The sequence below is a fragment of the Amblyomma mixtum genome, chromosome 1, assembly GCF_055824585.1.
Source record: "Amblyomma mixtum isolate Tamu chromosome 1, ASM5582458v1, whole genome shotgun sequence".
NCBI lineage: Eukaryota > Metazoa > Arthropoda > Arachnida > Ixodida > Ixodidae > Amblyomma > Amblyomma mixtum.
The window spans coordinates 326,620,445-326,629,430 of NC_143012.1; the positions used below are offsets into that span (position 1 = coordinate 326,620,445).

General features: G+C 45.6%; 1 pseudogene; it reads right to left on the minus strand.

Moving 5' to 3' along the window:
- Positions 1-1,889: 1,889 nt before the first annotated feature.
- On the minus strand, positions 1,890-4,666 carry LOC149372808 (very long chain fatty acid elongase AAEL008004 pseudogene; annotated as a pseudogene).
- Positions 4,667-8,986: the final 4,320 nt, after the last annotated feature.

An 8,986-nucleotide genomic window follows, 5' to 3' on the forward strand; every position in this document is an offset into this window, starting at 1 on the left:
GCGACAATTTAAGCGTGCCGCCTGAAGGCTTATGTTTTCCGCTTCTAGAATCCGTTTACGTGCTTAAACTTTGACTGAGCGCGACTCATTTTAGACATACTCACAATGAAACGAGGCCGTCAACACAAATGAAAAAAAAAATAAAATAGTGGTCGATTTGCGCAATTAGGACAAATGCGATTTAGGTGCGCTTGCACAGCGTGGCCATTGTATTGCGTCGTTTATCTTGGTTTTACATTGTTTATCGTAGTTATGCAATTTTATACACGATACTGTTATGTGATCAAAATGGTATATCAGGTGTATTCTGTGTGTTAAGTGTGCTTGCATCGCATGGATGAGGCACAAGATGGATGACACAATATTTAGTTGTTCATTGTATGCATGCATCTCAGCCATTATTACACTTATCTGTTACAAAAACTTATGATCCGTTCAGTAGTTAAACACACATCTAAAATTGGAGATCAAATATTCTGTCTGAAACACTAAATCTACGCACTTCTTGCACTGCGTGAATGCGATGTTGAGTGCTAACTCCCTAAAACGACTGACACGCAGTCGGCCACAATTAGAAAGGAGGAAGGAAAATAAAAAAATCCAGACACCCAGACATCCCGCAATTTTCGCGCATGTCCCTGGACTTAGCTTGTCGGCTATGATGACATGTCTACTGTCTGCCTTCTTCGCCAGTGGGCCGGGGCGACAAGCTGCCCTTGGATAGCTCCACCAAGGATACAATGAGCATTTCCTCAAAAAGCTCGCTGCCTCCTCTTAACCGTTTATTTGCGCCCATTGTGCTCTGAGAATTTGCAGTTAAACCTTCCAGCCGGGCTCTGGGGGGGTTCGCAGAAAGTGCCTTTCTCTTTAGAAAAAAAAAAGGACCTTGTGACTAGGAAACTTCTTGGGGGCAGTCCAGACCTTGTTCCACGCGCGCCATAGGCGAACAATCGCAGGAGACAAGTGAAAAGTTTACTGCCGTGGATTCATTATCATTTCAATGCCGTCTTCAAAGTATGGGTTTTTGATTAAAACCAGAATTGAATTACGTTTTCTTTTTTCCTTTTCCGTGCTCTTACGCTTGACTTTCTGTGGATTTTGCTGGCCTACAGGTAGATATGGAGGTCAAGCGAACTTGATGTGCAAAAGGCAGCACTAAGCTCGGAACATTCGTCACGAAAATTAAATCACTTAATGAAGTCAGTGTGACTTTTCCATCACGAAATTTATTATATTAATGTTATCCACCGTAAAAACTGGCGAAAAGAATCGGATGTGCGTTTTGGACCGGAGCGGGATCCATTAGGTTTCAGCAGGAGACAGCAGCACTCACAGTTGTCACTGTCAAGACACCTGGACCACCCGGCGGTCAGCCACTTTTCGTACCTAGTATTAGAAGAGCGTCTGACAGTATCACGCTGTTTTTAACACTTAAAAACAATTTAAAAAAAAAAACGAAGTGCCTCGCAGAAACGTCTGTACTGAAGCAGCGACAGTATTACATAGTGGGATCTACGTTACGGGCGTGCTCAAGCACCTTACTGTCACCCTTATCCCAGAAACGGAAAAACCACAATGGCGCGAGGAACGTGCGCGCCTGGAATTCCTTCAGTCCCCGAGAAGTTAATGCTGCCCAGGCTTAGACTCACAACTATTTCTTTAGTGATTCCATCCGTTTACACATATCACTTGGCAATATGCGAAGTCGGAACTACCGCCTTCGCTTTCAGACCAAGCCGTCGTCGCTGCTTCAAAGACAGGGGAAAGAAAGGCAGACCCCGAGTCCTTCACTGTTATGTCAAGCGCTACTGCTCATAATGAGTGAAAAACACTGGATAAAACGCCGCATACACAGTGGCGCTGCGTAGATGACAAGTAAAACAAGAGCATAGCACACGTGAAACAAGTCATTTATTGGCAATGTTTATTTTCTTTTAGAAACAACGAAACAGCCATTCAGATGACGCACGTAAACATGAAGGGGTGAAACATTTATGAAATAGGAACGCATGTTCACATTCTTAGCGGACAGAAACAAAATTGCCCGATAAGTGTGGTACACAAGTACGCCTTCCGCACACGTGATGTAACGTAGGTAAAAGTTGAATAGGGGCAAGTAAATAGGGCAAGTAAATACGTGCGTTGCCATCGTAATATTATAAGACTGCCAAAAAGTGGCTCATTTTCTCGCAAACAGACACCTACGGTCGTGTGCTGCACAGCACACGTAAACATCAATTGCCATTAGTTAAACAGATTCCAATGTCTTTTTTTTCTGCACAACATGGACAGTAGAAACGGCAGGAAAATATTATATCGTAAGTCGTAACAAGCAAATAATTCATAACGGCGAAAAAAATTAGGTTTAGCGATAAATCCAGACAGACGAAAAATTGTTGCCCGCAAGAAGTAGCCACACGTATCATCGAAACTATGGATGGCTTTGTTTGCTTCGGCCCTACTTGTCCTTACAGTCCGCATCATACATTACCGTCGTTCATTCTTCCAGCCTTATCAGTTCTCCGAGGTGAATTATTGTTGACCCGGCAGCACTGCAATAACCTGCTTTGTAAAATTCCTTCCGCAGATTTTATGCAGCACGAGACAGAAAACCCGTGTTCTCATATTGTCACACAATGCTTATACCACACACTCAGGCATGCGCCATAAACAATGTGAGAGAAACATTATTATGGCTAGCAGTTTAATCGAACCTTGTTCTGCAAGCCACTTTTTTTTACAGCGCAGCAACCACCTATTACTGCTGGCTACATCATGACGTTTACCGATAGCACCGATAATATTTATGCACACTGCAGGTTGGAAATAATAATTAAACCACCTTTGTACTTCATGGGAAGCCTTCCTTCATATTTAAAAATTTTATATTGTGTACGTTTCCATAAGACCAAAACTGCAGCACAGAGCCTAAGATAATAAATAGTCAGTGGTGACAGGAAACTAACGGGGCAAAGGTCACCAGTAAATATTTTCTTTGCAGCACTGAAACGAGTATGATAACATAAAAATAAGGGCCGGAAGATTACATAACCAGGGATCAGTGGAAGCAAGGCATTACCACATTGCAAAGCAGCTATTCAAGCCGAGTCCAGCCTGCACTTCAAAGTGAGGAAAATATTTTATGCCTTGTCGGCTACACAACAGTGGAGGCACTTTTTTATCTCAAAATCTCATACTTTGTAAGTTGTTCTGTTTCTCAGGAACCGAGAACGAAAAGTTCTCACGTAACTTTGATTGTACATGCATAATGAACGGAAGAAACCTTGCGAGACACAAAATCCGAAAGTAACCTGTAGAACACGCTCTGAACTGCCGCAGAAAAGCCGTAAAGTGTCACGAGGCTTAATAAGTCTCCTTCCTGCTCCTTTAGTGTTACAGTGAACGGGATGCGGATGCTTGATGTGCTATGGCTCCACTGTCCCTGAGAGTTCATTTCTCTGCATCTCCGGTAACAGCTCTACATGATAATACTGCTCTAGCACCGCTTCAGAACTGAACAACCAACGCACAAAGGCACTCACTTCAAACGGGCGTCTCGGTCGCAGTCCACACCTAAAGCGCCTTAGTCCTCATATGTACAAACACTGGCATGTAGCTCTGTCAGACGACCTTCTTCGCAGTGCCATTCGCCGTTCCGTTCGCTTGTAGCGGCGAATGCGAATTTGCATCATGCTGTTCAGCCGACCCATTTACTGACTTTTCAGCAGCAGCAGCAGCAGCCTTGCGGGTGTTGTACGCCTGGATGTAGAAATTGACGAACAGCCCAAGCACTAAGACGACCTGGGGAATCGCAATGTAGAGCAGGATGGGTGGATAGCCGCAGTCCACGAAGATGGGAATCATGGCGTGAGCGATGAGCAACACGAACTGTCCGATCTGCATCCGGGTCAGGTAGCGCTTCCACCACAGGTACTTCTGCACCGAGGGACCCAAGCAGGCAAGGAAGTAGTACGTGTACATGATGATATGTACGAATGAGTTGATGCAAACGCCGAAGATTACTTGTCCGTCGGCGCCGAATTGCATGAACATCCAGCCACTGAAGACCACAATGGTGTGGTGTACCACGTGCAACACGCTGATGTGCGAGAACTTCTTCTTCATGACGAAGAATATGGTGTCCATGAAGTCGGCGACGCGCACCCACAGATACCAGTAAAGAGCGTTGAGAAGGCTCAACGAGTGCGGGTCATCACTGTAAGTGAGTCCCTGACAGTAGGCACTGTAGCCAGCCGCCCAAAAAGAATGGTAGAATATCTTCCAGAGGAAGTACACGTTGGCCATCACCTGAAATAAGTTGTACGCCATCACAGCCCCCTTGACGGAGTACGGCTGTTTGTTCTTCATGAACCTCGGTCCAAAGGACTTGGCCATGTACAGGTACGATCCGAGCAGGATGGCGATGTACATAGGGTTCTGTAGCGTGATCCAGTTCTTGGTCCGCGGGTCCCTCAGGGACATTATGGTGTCGATAGCACTAGCCGGCTTGAGACTCAGAGAATCCATGCCTCTGTGTGGCACGCGACGCTTCAACTAAGCTCTTCAGAAAAGAATGGATACGCCCGGTCCCAAACACGCCGTCAGGTCGCCGGGCGTCTCGAGACGTCTACTGGAATTGGAGCTGACAGACGTGGATTGGAACCAGAGGAGACGATTCAGGAACTTAAAGGCGAGGGAAGCTGGCCTACGTAAGCACGAGGACGTTGATGCAAGCAGCAAATTGCAGCTTCAGAGGCGGAAGGGAAAGAAGAAAGCTTCGTCTCAGAGACAAAAGGCAATATAGAGAGAGCGAAAGTTGCTTTCGCCCTCCCTCGCCTGGTCGTGCTTCCCAGAGTTGTGTGCGTGTGCCAGCGTAACCTTGGTTTTTTTAGGTTCCTCGTAAGCTGGCATTGTTTTCTTTTTCTTGCACAAAAGTGACGCATGATGGGCCGCGGCCTGGCAGTGGTATACCACTCTAAGAAAACAAAAAAAGCAACTGATTCCTATCTCCAGAGGAGGGAGACGCGAAGTTAGGTGCTACACATCACAAAGAGGAAGAAAATACAAATATAGTTTCAAGAGCTATGCATCAGTTCTTCGGCGACATCGCCCTGAACCTTCTCACTTCCTATTGGATGTCGGGGAATAAAAAGCAAAATGGAGAGCGCGGCCCAAAGGTTACCTTCTTCCACGATGTTGCTCCTAAGTTGCCTTTATTAATCCCCCCGCGCTGCAGCCGTTTGAGTACACCTCAATATTCTGTGCGTATACTTTGTCAGGGTACAACTATCGGCGTAATTACAGTTACTGCTGCATCTCGTTGATCAAAGTGACGCAGTCTCAGGGTCAAGGCTGGCCGACGTGACCGGTTTCGTAAAAATATACAGATGGGATGTCAGTGAGTCTGTATAGGAAGGGCAAGGAGCCCATCTAGCCGCAAGTCCTCTGATAAGAGGCCAGAAACCTTTCACCTTACTATGGATCGGCTCCTCGGGCATCGATACGCACGTGGAATGCATGAGCGGGGAGTCTTTCGAGAACGTTTTCCTATATCCCGTGAAGAAAAAAAACACAGGTGGCAAGTACAATAACAAAAAATTCGAAAGTTGGTAAGAACAAGCCGCAAAGATGTCTGCATCAATTTCGATATGTCGGATGGAATAAACGAGTAGCAAACGTTGCATGTGTGCCACCGTAAAGAAAAGATGTGCACCATCCCGAAGTGCTGGTGACGGGACTAACCAAAAGGTTGGAGATGAATATTCCCAGTGAATTACTCTCAAGCACCGTTTGGAATACAATCCCAAGTGTGGGCTTCAAAACGCTCCGACGGCTTCTAGCCCACAAGCTGTAGAAAAACAGGGGTTTTTCACTAACACATCATCAGGCGCGGAGAATCGCGCATGCACCACAGGCCATGGCGAGGTAGCAGGTCGGCCACTTCGTTTGTTGCAGCCGCCTTAGTATTCTGCAAGCGCTGGTCATTCTACTGCGCCCTGGCAGAATCCAGTGCTAAGTAGAAAACAAAATGCTAAATTGTAAAGGAAAAAAAACTTGCTTTCAAGCACACTGCTCTGCCTTCGCTACGAATGCACTATAACGTAAACTGGGAACACCCGTGCTTACCGAAACCTGACTCTGCTGAACGACTTAGCAGCCCTGTCGCAGAGTGAAAGGCTCAGCACTTCGGTGTGCCGTATAAGCAGACACGAATCGAGTCGACGTCATGCGTTCCGGTTCGTGACAGCTGTAAAAAGGCCCCACAAATGTAAACTTTCCGCCTATTCTTCGATGATATGGCTCAATTTTGCACTAATACGCGGCTGTCATCTAGCGGCTACCGACAAATTTTGACGCGCTGTTTTCGAGCATCACAGGATTCTTTCAAAAGAAAAGCTTTAAAAAATGCTCTAAAGGCAGCTGTGGACAAACCCTACACTTCGAAGAGGAGGAGGGGGAATAGGCTATATCATAAAATGCTTTTCATCTGCTGCATATATTTTTCTCATTTAAACGCAAGCCTGTTCCTAGCATGTGCGCCTTTGGGAACACAGGGTATACTTTTGTAGGAGTGTGCTTAGCTTAAACACGCAGTGTACAGCTCGACAATGTTTGTCGGATATACTGGGTGTTTCAGCGAAAACTTTTTAAAAAATTCAAAAATAGGCGTCAGAGGGTAAAATAATGGCTTTTGCGGCATGGTACTGCAAGGCCCGGCAGACACCAGAATACCGGTGAATCATCTTAACTAGTAAGCTGGTTGCCTAATTTCTAATAATTACCTTTTCAACTATTAGAGTCAGGCGCCTGGTTGCAATTAGAGAGCTGTAGCCTGTTGTTAGCAATAACCATATCAGTTTTTAGAATTTTAAAAATGTGATTGCCCTTGGGCTGTGGCTCGACAAAATTTGGTTTTACGAGCACAGAAGGGGTTGCTTTTCCTGCATGCTTTCAAAAGCGCATGCATTTTCGCATGACGCAGCCAAACTTTGTAAAGCCACAGCGGCGAGGGTAATTGCGTTTTCGAAATTCTAAAAACTGATATGGCTATTACTAACGGCCTGCTACAAATCTTTAATTGCAACTAGGCGCTTAACTCTACTAGTTAAAATGTTAATTATTAAAAATTAGTTAACCAGCTTCCTACCTAAGGCAATTCACCGGTTTTCTGTTGTCCGCCAACACTCGTAATACTATGCCGCAAAAGCCATATTTCTGACCCAAAAAGCCTGTTTATGAAAATTTTTAGAAGTGTGCGCTGAAACACCCGATATATTTTTTCTGTCCCTTTTTTGTTTCCATGCTTTTCTGTCTTACACTAAGGATAGAGGGATATTTATAGCACTAAGCACTTCTTTTCGAAATGAAGTCCTCGCTTCCCATGAATACCCTACAGCGAGCGTAAACTGCATGAAACGCTGATTCGTTGAGGGGAAACCAGTTGTAATTGTAGCCAGAACATGCTTAGTAGTCAGAGTTCATCTACTGAATTTATTGACGCAACAAACTCCAGAGAACCTACCAGATTCAGTATATCCTTTTAATACTAAGTACCACGGTATTTGTGCAAGCCAACAATATGCTGCTGGCAAGCATCATACACTAGTACGGAGGCACATTTGGACACTACTGAGACAAACTCATGCACGCAGTCATCAAGCCTCTAAGCCACGTATAAGAGCTATTTTGCGTAATAATTCACCCAGTCATCTACGAAACCTGCAATAAAAGGGCATTTAGTTGGGAGTGCTGGGGAATGACAGAGTTGCTCAGAGGTCAGAACAGGGCACTCTTATTATGTTGGTCGCTCTCCGGCGGCTTCCTTGGCTTCCGGGCACGCTTTGTCTTCTATACATTCGTTCTGGCCTCTTCATGGTCACTGGTGTTGACGCGCTCACCGGCACGTGCAAAACGTTAAGCCATCTGCATTGTATGAAGACCACAGCAACAGTATGTAATCACATTCGTGGCACTCGTCAACGCTTAAAAGTGCGCCTTGTAGGGGAATTTTGTCGCAGCGAGACGCACGCTGTCGAGACGATGGAGGTAAAAGCCCGTGCGCACTGGGCGGTCCGGAACAGAAGCATGTGTGTGCGTGCCTCGCGCTCGCATAGATGCCGTGTAATAGTAATGTTCGGTACCGATCCGTAGTGAATTGACTTATAGGCATGACAGCACGTGCACGCTTCCGCGAGCGACACTCGACTTCCGTTATCCTTCAGAAACAACCAGTGTTAAAGGCTCTTATATCAGGCCTTCTCTACACAATTACACCGCTCGTGCGCTTTCGGTCTTACCAGCGTAAACATGTTTTGAACTCTAGAGGTATTTCATTAGGGTCCCTATAAGAGTACCAGCAGATTAAATTGTCTCCTTTTATGCGCCCAAATTTAGACTTCGTTTCTCGCGCAGGAGCACGAAGCGCATGGAGAGTTCTTTCTTCACTCTTATGTCCTACTGGGCACTCGGAGCTACTGCCAGGTCACCTTCACAGCCCTAAACACATGCTGCTTGCCCTTGCAAGCACACGTATATACGGGTGTCCCAAAAATGACTGATTGATCTTGAAAATCAATTAAAAAAAGACGGAATGAGATAGAATTGTATTGTTTGCGGCCTTGCGCTTAGGAACTCAGGGAATTTTATCCCTTCAAAATTCGAATTTAGTTTACATTCCCACCAACAGGTGGCGCTGCCGGTGATCTTGAACAGGTATAGCTGAAACGGAGCATATTTGAGCTCGTCATTCCGTAGTTCACCGTCAAGCTGACAGCGTGTGCTATTGAGATTGCAATTCCGCTGTACCAAAATGGTTTATCCCGTTGAACAGCGGGTGTTTATTGTTAGAGTTCCACCGCCTGGTACGCAGTTTTGTTGAAGAAGGGCGCAGTTTCGAAAGAAAATACTCGCCACCTGTTGATGGAAATGTAAACTAAATTTGAATTTTGAAGGGATAAAGTTCCCTGATTTCCTAAGCGTAAGGCCA